Genomic DNA, 14,851 nt, shown 5'->3' on the forward strand with positions numbered 1-14,851 from the left:
GCTACGATTGGCTAAAGGAAAAGTTTTGCAGAATCACGCAAAATCACTTCTGCAAGTGGCTGAGAATCTCGTAATGAATAAAAATTCTGTACTGAGAATTCCAAGGTGGGAGATGCAAGATTCCTCCCCCCCCCCCTTCCCCCTCCTCACAATGCTATCCTCCTTTACCTACAGAAAAAAATAAATAAATAAATAAAACTAGAGAAATTTCTACTGTGAAACTATTTGCATACAAGAGAACGGCCCTTGAAATTTAACTCTTCAAAGTTTTAAGCCCTGATCATTCCGGATATTGATCAGAAAGTGTTAATCCACCTGTGAAACCTGAGTATATAATCCCTGTGACATTTGATCAACGGTGTTCCATAAGGACAGGTTCTCATTCAAAAAGTTCGAAAATTCAATTTCTTTGTAGTTGCAATTTTTAAAGGTGTACTTGTCTAGACCCTTGGAACGGAAAGGTTTTTATTTTTTTAATCCGTGCTTTACAAAAGTTTCTACAGCCCATTGTTTGAAGCAGTGTCATGGCTGCCATGAGCCGCGCGGTGTACCCGCCATGTCTCCAACGCCTTGTCACGGTTCGCGCGGCTCCCCCCGTTGGAGGTTCGAGTCCTCCCTCGGGCATGGTTGTCTGTGTGTTGTCCTTAGCATAAGTTACTGTAAGTAGTGTGCAAACATACGGACTGATGGTTCAAATGGCTCTGAGCACTTTGGGACTTAAGATCTGAGGTCATCAGTTTCCTAGAACTTAGAACGACTTAAACCTAACTAACCTAAGGACATCACACACATCCATGCTCGAGGCAGGATTTGAACCTGCGACCGTAGCGTTCGCGTGGCTCCCGACTGAAGTGCCTACAACCGCTCGGCCACATCGGCCGGTCTATCATGTATTCTAGAAGAGCTGCACGGTCGTCAGTGGCGCCTGTTCTTTCGAGAACAGTTACTATCTTCATATCTATTGGTTAAACGTTTCCCAGCCATTGACCTTCGTCTGTGCGAATGCGCACAGGCTGCCGCAACTCTTACGGGAATCGTCACCTTAGTGTGAGCCAGTAATGAGTGGATGGACAAATACCTATTAAGTACATTACGTAATCGGATTGTGGACGGTTGGGGATGTGAGTCTCACGGGAAGCGTGCGAGGGATAAATTCCTGCAGTCGTGCTGTTCATTTGTGCCCTCGATAGCTCAGATGGATTGAGCGTCTGCCTTGTAAGCAGGAGATTCTGGGTTCGAGTCCCAGTAGGGGCTCACTTTTCAGCTGTCCCCATCGAAGTATATCAACAACACCTGTCGGCAGCTGAGGGTTTCAATTAATTATCAGTTGTGAAGGTGATTCGATGAACCCTTTGCCAGGCACTTAAATGTGTTTTGCAGGGTTTCCATACAGATGTAGATGATAACTCGTCCCGTGTCGCACGTGCTCAAAAGGATTCATACTGCAGAATGCATGCAAACATACTCACCGAAAATACGGGCGAATATCAAGTGCAGGCTGTCGAGTGCTGCATATCCAGCTTAGACAGATCGGCTTTTCCTGCCAAGAAGAACAGGAAGTTGCTGTCTAGGAACAATCAGAGGTAGAGGAAGGGTTGATAAATACTCCTTGACTTGCAGACTAAACGTAAATAACGAAAATACATTTTTGGTAAAAATTGGTCAAAACATAATCGTTTGCCCTCCGTATTGGATTAGCTGTTTTGAATATTGAAAATCTGACTCCAGATTCGTTTTCAGCGACATTAAAAATATATATGTAACACTCAGTTCATGCAAATCGAAGTAATAGTATAACTAAATGTTTTCCCTAAACTTTGAACACTTTTTTTTTCGAGTAACGATTTTCTCAGAACGGCATGCAGCATAAATTAAAAGTGGTTCGATCTCTTAACTTCTACCTCTGACCCCTAAAAGTAAACACTTTTCTTAGGAACTTATAGCTATAATATGACATTTGTTAATATTAACTAATTTTTGTGTAGGCATAAGGAGTGAAACAAACCCCCAAAAATCGAACTCAAAGTTCGAATTAGCACTGTATCGTTAAATTTAAGGTTGTTTCATTGCGGTTAGGTATGTGCTCCGATAAATTTTATGTATTATCGACTGATGTTATCCATTTTCAATTTCAGAGAAATAATGTAGTATCAACTGATGTTACCCATTTTTGAATTCAGGTAACATCTGAGGTGCCACACTGCACGCACTCTGCGTACTCCAGTCTCGCAAGCCCTTGATCAAATCATAATTACGGGCGCCATTTTTTATTGAAAATCTAAAATTAAGCTCATAGTATTATCACTCGTAATTCCCAAACAGATCTTTCGAATGTATTTTCATTGTCTCAAAAAGAATTTCAAATGTACCCTTTTTTGCTCATTTGTATGAGAACCTGGCCGTAACGCCAGAATATAGTCACTAGATTTTTTTTCAGAGACGCTGTACGTTCGCGAGAAGACTTTCGTTCTGCGCGTGTCGAAGGACATTCCTCAGATATTACTGTGTGTGTGCTACTCAGTCGTGCCATTTAAGTGTACATCTTTGCATAGTTTTCCTTTCACGAAGTAAACAGTGTTCCGCTCAGTTGCTAACTGGTCAGTGAGTGGTTCCGAAGGTGTCGGATTTGCGGTGCGTTCGGTCTGCTAGGACAACAGCAGACTAGCGTGGTGCGATGGCAGAAGCAGACACTGAGGGAGCTAGCTGCTGGGACGCCAGCGAACAATTTATGCCAAGTAAGACGAAGAGGACTATTCTAAAATTACGAGCCGTCTGAAAAGTGTTTACCATTGGTAAATCTTGCAGTTGAGTCTGACAAAACTGGCAGTTTTGCCTAGAGATACATTACAGAGAGAGATACAGGAAATCCCCCCACCCCCCTCAATGAATTTTTGGTTGTGATGACAGGCCGATTGGTAGTGTAGCCCGAGATCTAAGTTAGGTTGGAAGGTGGTAATTTGATTGAGAGTTGTTTACGCCAACGATTATGAATGCCGACTAAACGTTGTGCGAGCAGATTGCCCTGTAGCGTAGCCTAGTGTTTCCGTCCGCGCCACATTTAACACACTTTCTCTAACTGTGTACAAGTGTCTCACAACAGCCACGATAACTACGTTTCTGGTGGGGGGAGGGTAGAGTCCACTATGTAACTTTCACTGCAAATTTTAGTAACAGCATAAACTAACCGAAATAGAAGCGTAATTTTAACTATATTTCCTTTTGTGGGAAAATAATGGTTCTCCTCTTTCGGCAGCAACTGTAATATGTAGGCGACTTATTAGTTTTTTTTAACTCTGAATCATGGTCTCAATAGACGCAGTGTTTTTTTTACGTTACTTGACTTGTGGTCTATAGTAAACCATGCCACGAATTGGTAAATTCTTTGAAGTTTGACGTGTGTTACATAGACGACGTCTGCAATGTTCGTAAGTCCAAGTTTGCATATATTCGGTGTCTGTTTTTTTGGCCATGTACTGTATAATTAAGAGGAGGAGTATTATGTTCAAGGAGCAGTGCATTAGCAGTCTATGGAGAAATTGAGAATTTGGATCTAACGAACGGCATGCTCGGGCAGTTTGTGCTATTATGTTGACCACTGCGTAATTCGGACACAGTGATCATTGCCTCTCCCTAATAACCAGGGGACTCGGGTGCTAATGCTGGTCTGGCACGAATTTTCAACAGTGCCCATTGACTAAAGTCTGTGCCCATTGTAAGCTAATATCATTGTTTCGGTGTTAAATTGTATTTTGTTCACGATACGTTGTTTAGCTTTTTCATGGATAACAGCTTTGAAAAGCGTACAGGTTGTAATGATACTCGCTCGTCGTTAGTCCAAGGCAACTATAGCGATTTATAAACACACTTGTAGTTCGTATTAAGCCTACATACTTAATAGTGTCCTGTGTTTCTTTACCAAGAACTACTTCGTAAGTAATTCCCCTGTAGTCGTATTTTGTTTTAGTATTTTGTTTAAATATTTATAGACTGCAGGCTTGGATGAAATATGAAATACATGTCCGAAGTTCCTGTTCATACTGCAGATACTGTTTCATCCGTACTAGGGGCCAAAACATTTCATCTAATACAGAAGGACACAATTTGTCTCGAGATTTAGCTATTTCTCGTAATAGAGGCCTTGCTTCGATATATTTTTTTCTAATTCTTGTTTGGATTTAATCTTAAAAGACACTAACTCTTCCACCAGTTATTCGATATGTGGTTTCATCCCTTTCGTAGCCTAGAGTTCCTAAACGGTCGATAATATTAATGATTTCCTTTCTCAATTTTATTTTCTGTAAAATCTCCTGTTTATGGTTATTGCTAACATGTTTCACGTTCTCACTTTTATTATTTTTATTTTTCTAGTTTTGTGACTGGTAGCCAAATTTTCTTTGAATCTGGTTTTTAATTCTGAAATAGTAACAGTTGAAGGTCAAGAGAAGATTGCGATCTATTTGAGGAGAGTGGCTTGGAGATTTTTTATAATAGACGTACACAGGTCATGGGGATCCTTACCTATATAAATTTACTTCGAGTGTGATGTAGCCCATTCTCTTGTCATGATCTCGGCTGTATCGTAGCACATTGTCTCGGTTAGGTTGGAGATTTTAGTTGAGAGTTGCCGAAGTCAACGAAAGTGATTACAAAGTAAAGACTGTGCTAACAGAACGATCTGTAGCGTAGGCCAACACGTTCTTTCTGTCCTTTTAAAGCCTCTTTTAATTAAAAATAACTAAAGCTGCAAGATACAATCACAAAAACTGTATTACGTAATAGAGTAATCCCAGACTATTGTTGTGTAAGTTGTGTGCGTACACTATTTTTTTTGTCAGTGAATATACATTTTTTTACTCATTTGCTGGGTTCCCGTTTTCCGGCGAAAAACGTTTTCCTGTGAAGGGCCCATTAGCTTGTCGGTTATATTTGTGACTTTCTCGACGGTCAGTAATTTCGTGATAGTCCATCCACCGGCGTCATTGTTAACATCGAATATAGATTTAAGTATTAGGAAGGCTAATATGAAGCTAATGCATGAGTAGGTCTAATAATTAATAAAAATAGGAATGTGGGTAAGCTACTACAAACAGCATAGTGAATGCATTGTTGTGGCCAAGATAGCCACGAATCCCACGCCTACCAAAGTCGTAAAAGTAGTCCTCAGATGATGAAGAAATTGATGGAATGTGTGATGAGATAAAAGAAATCATTCAGATAGTGATGGGAGATGAAAATTTAATATTAATGGGTGACTGGAACTCGACAGTAGGAAATGGAAGAAAAGGAAACGTAGTAGGTGAATATGGAATGGGGGTAAAAAATGAAAGAGGAAGCCGCCTGGTAGGCTTTTGCCCAGAGCATAACTTAATCATAGCTAACACTTGGTTCAAAAATCGTGAAAAAAGGTTGTTTACGTGAAAGAGACCTGGAGGTACTGCAATATTTCATATAGATTATATAATGGTAAGACAGAGATTTAGGAACCAGATTTTAAATTGTATGACATTTCCAGGGGCAAATGTGGACTCTGATCACAATATATTGATTATGAACTGTAGATTAAATCTGAAGAAACTGGAAAAAGGTGGGAATTTAAGGAGATGGGACCTGAAAGAACTGACAGAATCAGAAGTTTTAGAGTGTTTCAGGAAGTGCATTAGGGAGCGATCTACAGGAATGGGGGAAAGTAATACTGTGTGATGGGGATCTGAGTGGTGTACTGTCAAGGGGGAGGGGGTTCCTCAGGGATCAGTGTTGGGGCCGCTCCAGTTCCTTATTTATATAAATGATATGCCCTCAAGTATTACAGGTAACTCTAAAATATTTCTGTTTGCTGATGACACTAGCTTGGTAGTAAAGGATGTTGTGTGCAACATTGACTCCGTTTCAAGTAGTGCAGTACATGGCCTCAGTCCATGGCTTGTACAAAATAAACTAACGTTAAATCAGAGTAAGATTCAGTTTTTACAGTTTCTAACACACAATTCAACAAAACCTGACGTTTTAATCTCACAGCATGGGCATATGATCAGTGAAACTGAACGGTTCAAATTCCTAGGTGTTCAAATAAATAGTAAGGTGTTGTGGAAAGCCCACGTTCAGGATCTTGTTCAAAGGCTTAATACTGCCATTTTCACTATTCAAACGGTACCGAAAATGAGTGATACTTCGACAAGTAAATTAGTCTACTTTGATTATTTCCATTCACTTATGTCGCATGGTATTATGTTTTTGGGTAACTCTTCCCATTCTAGAAGGATATTTTTGGCTCAGAAACTGGAGGTTCGGGCAAAAAGTGGTGTGAGTTCATGAAACTCTTGTCGACCTCTGTTCAGGGAGTCTGGGTATTTTGACGTTGGCCTCTCAATATGTATATTCCTTATTGTCGTTTCTTGTTACCAATATTAGTTTATTTCCAACAATAAGTAGCTTTCACTCGGTTAATACTCGGGAGAAATCAAACCTCCATTTGGATCGGACTTCCTTAACTCTTGTTCAGAAATGTGTGCAGTATACTGCTGCATCCATTTTCAATAAGCTGCCACTCGAATTCAAAAATCTTAGCAGTAATCCACGCGCTTTCAAATCGAAACTGGAGTGTTTCCTCGTGGGTCACTCCTTCTATTCTGTCGAGGAGTTAATTGAAAAATTAAGCTGATTCTCATTGTACTGCTGATAGCGTTTGCTTAAACTTATCCACTGATTTTCTCTCAGGTTCATGAATATGTATTTTTATCTCTTATTACTTTTATGTTGTAAGTTCATGTGTCGCCCTAACCGCCGTCTGCTTCACGTCTGCTGTTCAGCGAGCTACCTTAATTTAAGTATTAACTGTATTTTTCTTACTTGTCACTTCTTCTTCCGTGTGTTTTTGCTTTTAGGAAGTTTTAATTGTCAAGTGCTAGTAATAGAGTTACATAGATTTCGTGTTTGTTTTGAATACAGTCAGAGAGTGTCCTTGTAGTCAGCCATAGTGCCAGTAGTGCTAGTGTTTGTTTCGAATGCAGTCCAGAGACAGGTAGTGCTATTTTCATTGTTTTCTACAAGAAGAGGTTAGCAATCACAGTTTAGTCAGTAATCAGCCGCCCTTAATGAATTAGCAGTCTACTTAAAAGTTGATTAAGTCTCTTCAGTAAATTGATTCCTTAGGATGGATAGGATGTGTGACTTATGTGTACGGACGCTGGCCACTCTTCGCGAACAGCTGAGCGTGTTGATGGCCGCGGTCAGCCGTCTTCAGGCTGCTGCCCCGGAGTGTAGCGGCAGTGGGGAGTCTGGTGCGTCGCATGGTGCACCCCAGGTGTTAGATGCTTCACCCACTGTCCCTGCTGTCGAGACATCTTCGCGGGTACCGGGCGCGGTTGGGCCACCCTCTCCCCAAGGGGAGTGGCCGGTTCAGCGGCGTTCGCGGCGCACGAGGCGGAGGGTCAATGTTGAGGCTGGCCATGTGGCATCGCCCGCTCTGCCTGTGAATGGACATGTGGCTGCTCCTTCAGCAAGGTCCGAGCAGGCACACGGGGGGAGGGGTTTATTAGTTATTGGGAGCTCCAACGTTAGGCTGGTGATGGAGCCCCTTAGGGAAATAGCGGAAAGGTCGGGGAAGAAGGCCAGTGTTCACTCTGTCTGCTTGCCGGGGGGTCTCATCCGAGATGTGGAGGGGGCCCTACCGGCGGCGATAGAGAGCACTGGGTGCACCCGACTGCAAATTGTTGCTGATGTCGGCACCAATGACTCCTGCCGTCTTGGTTCAGAGGTCATCCTCAGTTCCTACAGGCGGTTGGCGGAGTTGGTGAAGGCAGAAAGCCTCGCTCGCGGGGTGGAATCAGAGCTGACTATTTGTAGTATCGTTACTAGAACCGATCGCGGTCCTCTGGTTTGGAGCCGAGTGGAAGGCTTAAACGAGGCTCAGACGATTCTGCGGAGAGCTGGGGTGCAAATTTCTCGACCTCTACAATGGGGTGGAGAAATGTAGGGTCCCCCTGAATAGGTCAGGCGTGCACTACACGCCGGAAGCGGCTACAAGGGTAGCGGAGTACGTGTGGAGTGCACATGTGGTTTTTTTTTTAGGTTAGAGAATTCCCTCCCTAGGCCCGACAAGACGCCTCCTGAGACGCTTCAAGGCAGGAGTAGGCAAAATGCAACAGGGAATAAAAATATTAATGTGCTAATAGTAAACTGCAGGAGCGTCTATAGAAAGGTCCCAGAATTGCTCTCATTAATAAACGGTCACAACGCCCATATAGTACTAGGGACAGAAAGTTGGCTGAAACCACATGTAAACAGTAATGAAATCCTAAACTCATCTTAGAATGTATATCGCAGAGAAAGGCTGGACAGTAAAGGGGGAGGTGTGTTTATAGCGATAAGAAGTGCAATAGTATCGAAGGAAATTGACGGAGATTCTAATTGTGAAATGATTTGGGTGAAGGTCACGGTTAAAGCAGGCTCAGACATGGTAATTGGATGTCTCTATAGGCCCCAGGCTCAGCAGCTGTTGTGGCTCAGCACCAGAAGAATAATTTGGAAAATATTTCGAGTAGATTTCCCCACCATGTTATAGTTCTAGGTGGAGATTTTAATTTGCTGGATATGGACTGGGAGACTCAAACGTTCATAACGGGTGGCAGGGACAGAGAATCCAGTGAAATATTTTTAAGTGCTTTATCTGAAAACTACCTTGAGCAGTTAAACACAGAACCGACTCGTGGCGATAATATATTAGACCTTCTGGTGACAAACAGACCCGAAATATTTGAATCAGTTAATGCAGAACAGGGAATCAGCGATCATAAAGCGGTTACTGCATCGACGATTTCAGCCGTAAATAGAAATATTAAAAAAGGTAATAAGATTTTTCTGTTTAGCAAAAGTGACAAAAAGCAGATTACAGAGTACCTGACGGCTCAACACAAAAGTTTTGTCTCAAGTACAGATAGTGTTGAGGATCAGTGGACAAAGTTCAAAACCATCGTACAATATGCGTTAGATGAGTATGTACCAAGCAAGAACGTAAGAAATGGAAAAGAGCCACCGTGGTACAACAACCAAATTAGAAAACTGCTGCGGAAGCAAAGGGAACTTACAAGCAAACATAAACATAGCCAAAGCCTTGCAGACAAACAAAAATTACGCGAAGCGAAATGTAGTGTGAGGAGGGCTATGAGAGAGGCTTTCAATGAATTCGAAGGTAAAGTTGTATGTACTGACTCTGCAGAAAATCCTAAGAAATTTTGGTCCTATGTCAAAGCGGTAGGTGGATCAAAACAAAATGTCCAGACACTCTGTGACCAAAATGGTACTGAAACAGAGGATGACAGACTAACGGCCGAAATACTAAATGTCTTCTTCCAAAGCTGTGTCACAGAGGAAGACTGCACTGTGCTTCCTTCTCTTGAAGTCGCATAGTTGACAAAATGGTAGATATCGAAATAGACGACAGAGGGATAGAGAAACAATTAAAATCGCTCAAAAGAGGAAAGCCCTCTGGTCCTAATGGGATACCAGTTCGAATTTACACAGAGTACGCGAAGGAACTTGCCCCCCTTCTTGCAGCGGTGTACCGTAGGTCTCTAGAATAGCGAAGCGTTCCAAAGGATTGGAAAAGGGCACAGGTCATCCCCGTTTTCAAGAAGGGACGTCGAACAGATGTGCAGAACTATAGACCTATATCTCTAACGTCGATCAGTTGTAGAATTTTGGAACACGTATTATGTTCGAGTATAGTGTCTTTTCTGGAGACTAGAAATCTACTCTGTAGGAATCAGCATGGGTTTCGAAAAAGACGGCCGTGTGAAACCCAGCTCGCGCTATTCGTCCACGAGACTCAGAGGGCCTTAGACACGGGTTCACAGGTAGATGCCGTGTTTCTTGACTTCCGCAAGGCGTTTGACACAGTTCCCCACAGTCGTTTAATGAACAAAGTAAGAGCATACGGACTATCAGATCAGTTGTGTGCTTGGATCGAGGAGTTCCTAGATAACAGAACGCAGCATGTCATTCTCAATGGAGAGAAGTCTTCCGAAGTAAGAGTAATTTCAGGTGTGCCGCAGGGGAGTGTCATAGGACCGTTGCTATTCACAATATTCATAAATGACCTGGTGGATGACATCGGAAAGTCTCTGAGGCTTTTTGCAGATGATGCTGTGGTGTATCGAGCGGTTGCAACAATGGAAAATTGTACTGATATGCAGGAGGATCTGCAGCGAATTGACCCATTGTGCACGGAATGGCAATTGAATTTCAATGTAGACAAGTGTAATGTGATGCGAATATATAGAAAGATAGGTCCCTTATCATTTAGCTACAAAATAGCAGGTCAGCAACTGGAAGCAGTTAATTCCATAAATTATCTGGGAGTACGCATTAGGAGTGATTTAAAATGGAATGATCATATAAAGTTGATCGTCGGTAAAGCAGATGCCAGACTGAGATTCATTGGAAGAATCCTAAGGAAATGCAATCCGACAACAAAGGAAGTAGGTTACAGTACGCTTGTTCGCCCACTGCTTGAATACTGCTCAGCAGTGTGGGATCCGCACCAGATAGGGTTGATAGAAGAGATAGAGAAGATCCAACGGAGAGCAGCGCGCTTCGTTGCAGGATCATTTAGTAATCGCGAAAGCGTTACGGAGATGATAGATAACCTCCAGAGGAAGACTCTGCAGGAGAGACGCTCCGTAGCTCTGTATGGGCTTTTGTTGAAGTTTCGAGAACATACCTTCACCGAAGAGTCAAACAGTGTATTGCTCCTTCCTACTTATATCTCGCGAAGAGACCACGAGGATAAAATCAGAGAGATTAGAGCCCACACAGAAGCATACCGAGAATCCTTCTTTCCACGTACAATACGAGACTGGAATAGAAGGGAGAACCGATAGAGGTACTCAGGGTACCCTCCGCCACACACCGTCAGGTGGCTTGCGGAGTACGGATGTAGATGTAGATACTGACACGTTCCATGACCTTGAAGATTTGCTCCTCAATTTGGGCCTACTGAACTTGACATGCGCTAAGAAAGAGGGTAACAGAAGATATATTGAATTTAATTTATGAAAGGAGAAAATACAAAAATGCTGTAAATTAAGCCGACAAAAAGAAATTCAAACGTCTCAAAAATGAAATTGACAGAAAGTGCAATATGGCTAAGCAGGGATATCTAGAGGACAAACGTAAAGATGTAGAGGCGCATATCAATAGGGTTATGATAGATACTGCCTAAAGGAAAATTAAAGAGACCTTTAGAGAAAAGAGATTCACTTGTATGCATATCAAGAGCTCAGATGGAAACCCTGTTATCAGCAAAGAAGGGATTGCAGAAAGGTGGAAGGTGTATATAGAGGATCTATACAAGGGCAATGTACTTGAGGACAATATAATGGAAATGGAAGAGGATGTAGATGAAATAGGAGATGACATACTGCGTGAAGAGTTTGACAGAGCACTGAAAGACCTTAGTGGAAATAAGGTTCCGGGAGTAGGCAACATTCCATTAGAACTACTGACAGGCTTGGGAGACCCAGCTCTCACAGAACGTTACCGTCTGAAGAGCAATATGCATGAGACAGCCGAAATACCGTCAGACTTCAAGAAGAATGAAATAATTCCAATTTCAAAGAAAGCTGGTGTTGACAGATGTGAAAATTACCGAACTATCAATTTAATAAGTCACAACTGCAAAATACTAACGCAAATTCTTTACAGACGAATGGAAAAAATGGTAGAAGCCGACCCCAGGGAAGACCAGTTTGGATTCCGTAGAAATACTGGAACATGTGAGGCAATACTGACCCTACGACTTATCTTATAAAGTAGATTAAGGAAAGGCAAACCTACGTTTCTAACATTTGTAGACTTAGAGAAATCTTTTGACAATGTTGACTGGAATACTCTCTTTCAAATTCTGAAGGTGGCAGGGGTAAAATACAGGGAGCGAAAGGCAATTTACAATTTGTACAGAAAGGAGGTGGCAGTTATAAGAGTCGAGGGATATGAAAGGGAAGCAGTGGTTGGGAAGGGAATGAGACAGGGTTGTAGACTATCCCCAATGTTATTCAATCTGTTTATTGAGCAAGCAGTAAAGGATACAGGAGAAAAATTCTGAGTAGAAATTAAAATCCATGGATAAGAAACTAAAACCTTGAGGTTTGCCGATGACGTTCTAATTCAGAGACAGCAAAGAACCTAGAAGAGTAGCTGAACAGAATGAAGTGTCCTGAAAGGATGATATAAGATCAGCATCAATAAAAGCAAAACGAGGATAATGGAATGTAGTCGAATTAAGGTGGGTGATGCTGAGGGAATTAGATTAGGAAATGAGACATTTAAAGTAGTAAAGGAGTTTCGCTATTTAGGGAGCAAAATAACTGATGACGGTCGAAGTAGAGAGGATATAAAATGTCGACTGTCAATGGTAAGGAAAGTGTTTCTAAAGAAGAAAAATTTGTTAACATCGAGTATAGCTTTAGGTATCAGGAAGTCTTTTCTCCGAGTATTTGTATGGAGTGTAGCCACGTATGGAAGTGAATAATGGACAATAAATAGTTTGAACATGAAGATAATAGAAGCTTTCGAAATGTGGTGATACAGAAGAATGTTGAAGATTAGATGGGTAGATCACATAACTAATGTGGAGGTATTGAAAAGGATTCTGGAGAGGGAACTTTGTGGCACAACTTGACTAGAAGATGGGGTCGGATGGTAGGACACGTTCTGAGGCATTAAGGGATCACCAATTTAATATTGGAGGGCAGCGTGGAGGGTAAAAATCGAGGAGGGAGACCAGGAGATGAATACACTAAGCAGATTCACAAGGATGTAGGTTGCAGTGGGTACTGGGAGATGAAGCTTCCGCAAGATACAGTAGCATGGAGAGCTGCATCAAACCAGTCTGTGGACTGAAGACAACAACAACAAAAACAACAACAACAGCAAGGTATTTGTCTGATGTGTAACCTTCAACAGAATTGGGGCAGACAAGAGGGTTAGATTATATGTACTTACCATTGAAATTGATCCATAATGGGGAGATACTCAATGGGAAAATAATATGCTACTTTATTATCCACAGACCGCAAATGGACTGATCATGAACGAGGAATGAATATTTAGTCACACTTCTGATTGTACACGTATTATTTGACCCCCCCTCTCTCTCTCTCTCTCTCTCTCTCTCTCTCTCTCTCTCTCTCTCTCTCTCTCTCTCTCTCTCTCTCTCTATCGCGCGCGCGCGCGCTAGTACTACTAAATAATTCAATTCATTAATGGTGTAGGAAGAGATGGTTAGCAAGAAATTCTTTAGGCTCCTCGTAAAGTGAAATCTGTCAGTAGTAAAGCTTTTTATGGCTGCCGGCAAGTTATTGAAAAAATCGTTCTCCTTAATGATGGAGACTTTCTTGCACCAAAGTAATTAACTTACCAATTTTTCATGAATAATATATTCATAGTGAAATTTTAAGAAAAATTTTGAAAGACAGGTTTTGCGGGCAAATTTCAAACACAAAAAGACCATAGTGTTCATTATAATACAACTTCTCCATGGTTTTTAATTTCTACTCCGAAGTTTTCTTTTGTTTCCTTTACTGCTTGCTCAGCAGACAGATTGAATAACATCGGGGATAGGCTACAACCCTGTCTCACTCCCTTCCCAACCACTGCTTTCCTTTCATATCCCTCGACTCTTCATGCCCTCGAGTAAGGAAACTGACCGTTAGAATTCCACGGTTCTAGGATAAATGGTTTGAGAGGAAAGGTACATTTAGTTAGAAAAGTTACGGAAAATTTAAAGTTGTATTGCACTTAACAACGTACATGCACTCATTTAAATTCATAGTTTCTTTCACTTTGCAATAGTACGCATGCTGTACAAAAACATAACATTTGTTTCATGATATTTACTTTTTTTATTTCTTGCAGGTCTTCTAGAACTTCTCTCGAAAACTTTGTGGGTAGATCTTGGCATTTGTTTTGTTCAGAAACGTTATTACTGTAGCAAACAACTGACTACGAGACAAGAAAAAATGTATTCAATAGGTGAAAGCTCAAAGCTACGGGTAAAATGTCCCTAGGCTTATCATCTCAAAGAAGAGCTGGCACAGAGAAACAAGTGGGCATGTCTTACATAGCAAGCTGCCATTTAAATCGACATTTAGGACCTTCAAATAAGGATTTGGACTAAAATACTTCCATATTCGCACTAAGTGTAAATAAAACTGGTACAATCACCAATAAACAAAATTATTTTTATTGTTTTCGGGGTTCCTTTTGCCTTCCGGAATAAATATATTGCGAATCAGTAGTTAACATACCTGGTTCCCCAAACAGGAGACGACTAGAAACTTCCGTAATGTGGTGGTGTAGAAGAATGCTAAAAAAGTTTTGATCGAATAGCTGATGGGGAGATACGAAATCAGATTAGGGAGCAGAGAAATTAATGGCACAAATTGACAAAAAGAAGCGATCGTGGGTAAATGTCATATTTCGATTCCACCCATCCGCTGTGACCCATGACGTTCTGCATGACGTTGATTAGTTGCATTTCGAAGGATACCAGTGGCCTTATTAAATGTTAACTGTTATTGCCTTCGTTTCTAGAGCAATTTATAATGTTAGTTAACTATGATTTTTTTCGTAATATATCGTGATGAACTCTGGGAGGAACCACAGAACACAGCTTAAATTGTCGTTGAAGAAACGAGTAGTGATTGTATTTTTATCTTTCTTATCCAACACGTTGGGGAATCCAAGATATAATGGGGTACACAGTTGATAACTTTGATTAAATGTACAAAATTGATAAATAAGAGAGTTACAAATTTTTATATGAACACATTATGATGTATTAATCACAAAAATA

General features: G+C 41.3%; 1 non-coding gene across 1 annotated transcript; it reads left to right on the plus strand.

Moving 5' to 3' along the window:
* Nucleotides 1–1,179: 1,179 nt before the first annotated feature.
* Trnat-ugu (transfer RNA threonine (anticodon UGU)) lies at nucleotides 1,180–1,254 on the plus strand. Its single transcript has one exon. It is a non-coding gene; the product is annotated as a tRNA-Thr (tRNA).
* Nucleotides 1,255–14,851: the final 13,597 nt, after the last annotated feature.

The sequence above is a fragment of the Schistocerca gregaria genome, unplaced genomic scaffold (genome assembly GCF_023897955.1).
Source record: "Schistocerca gregaria isolate iqSchGreg1 unplaced genomic scaffold, iqSchGreg1.2 ptg000371l, whole genome shotgun sequence".
In the NCBI taxonomy this organism is placed as follows: domain Eukaryota; kingdom Metazoa; phylum Arthropoda; class Insecta; order Orthoptera; family Acrididae; genus Schistocerca; species Schistocerca gregaria.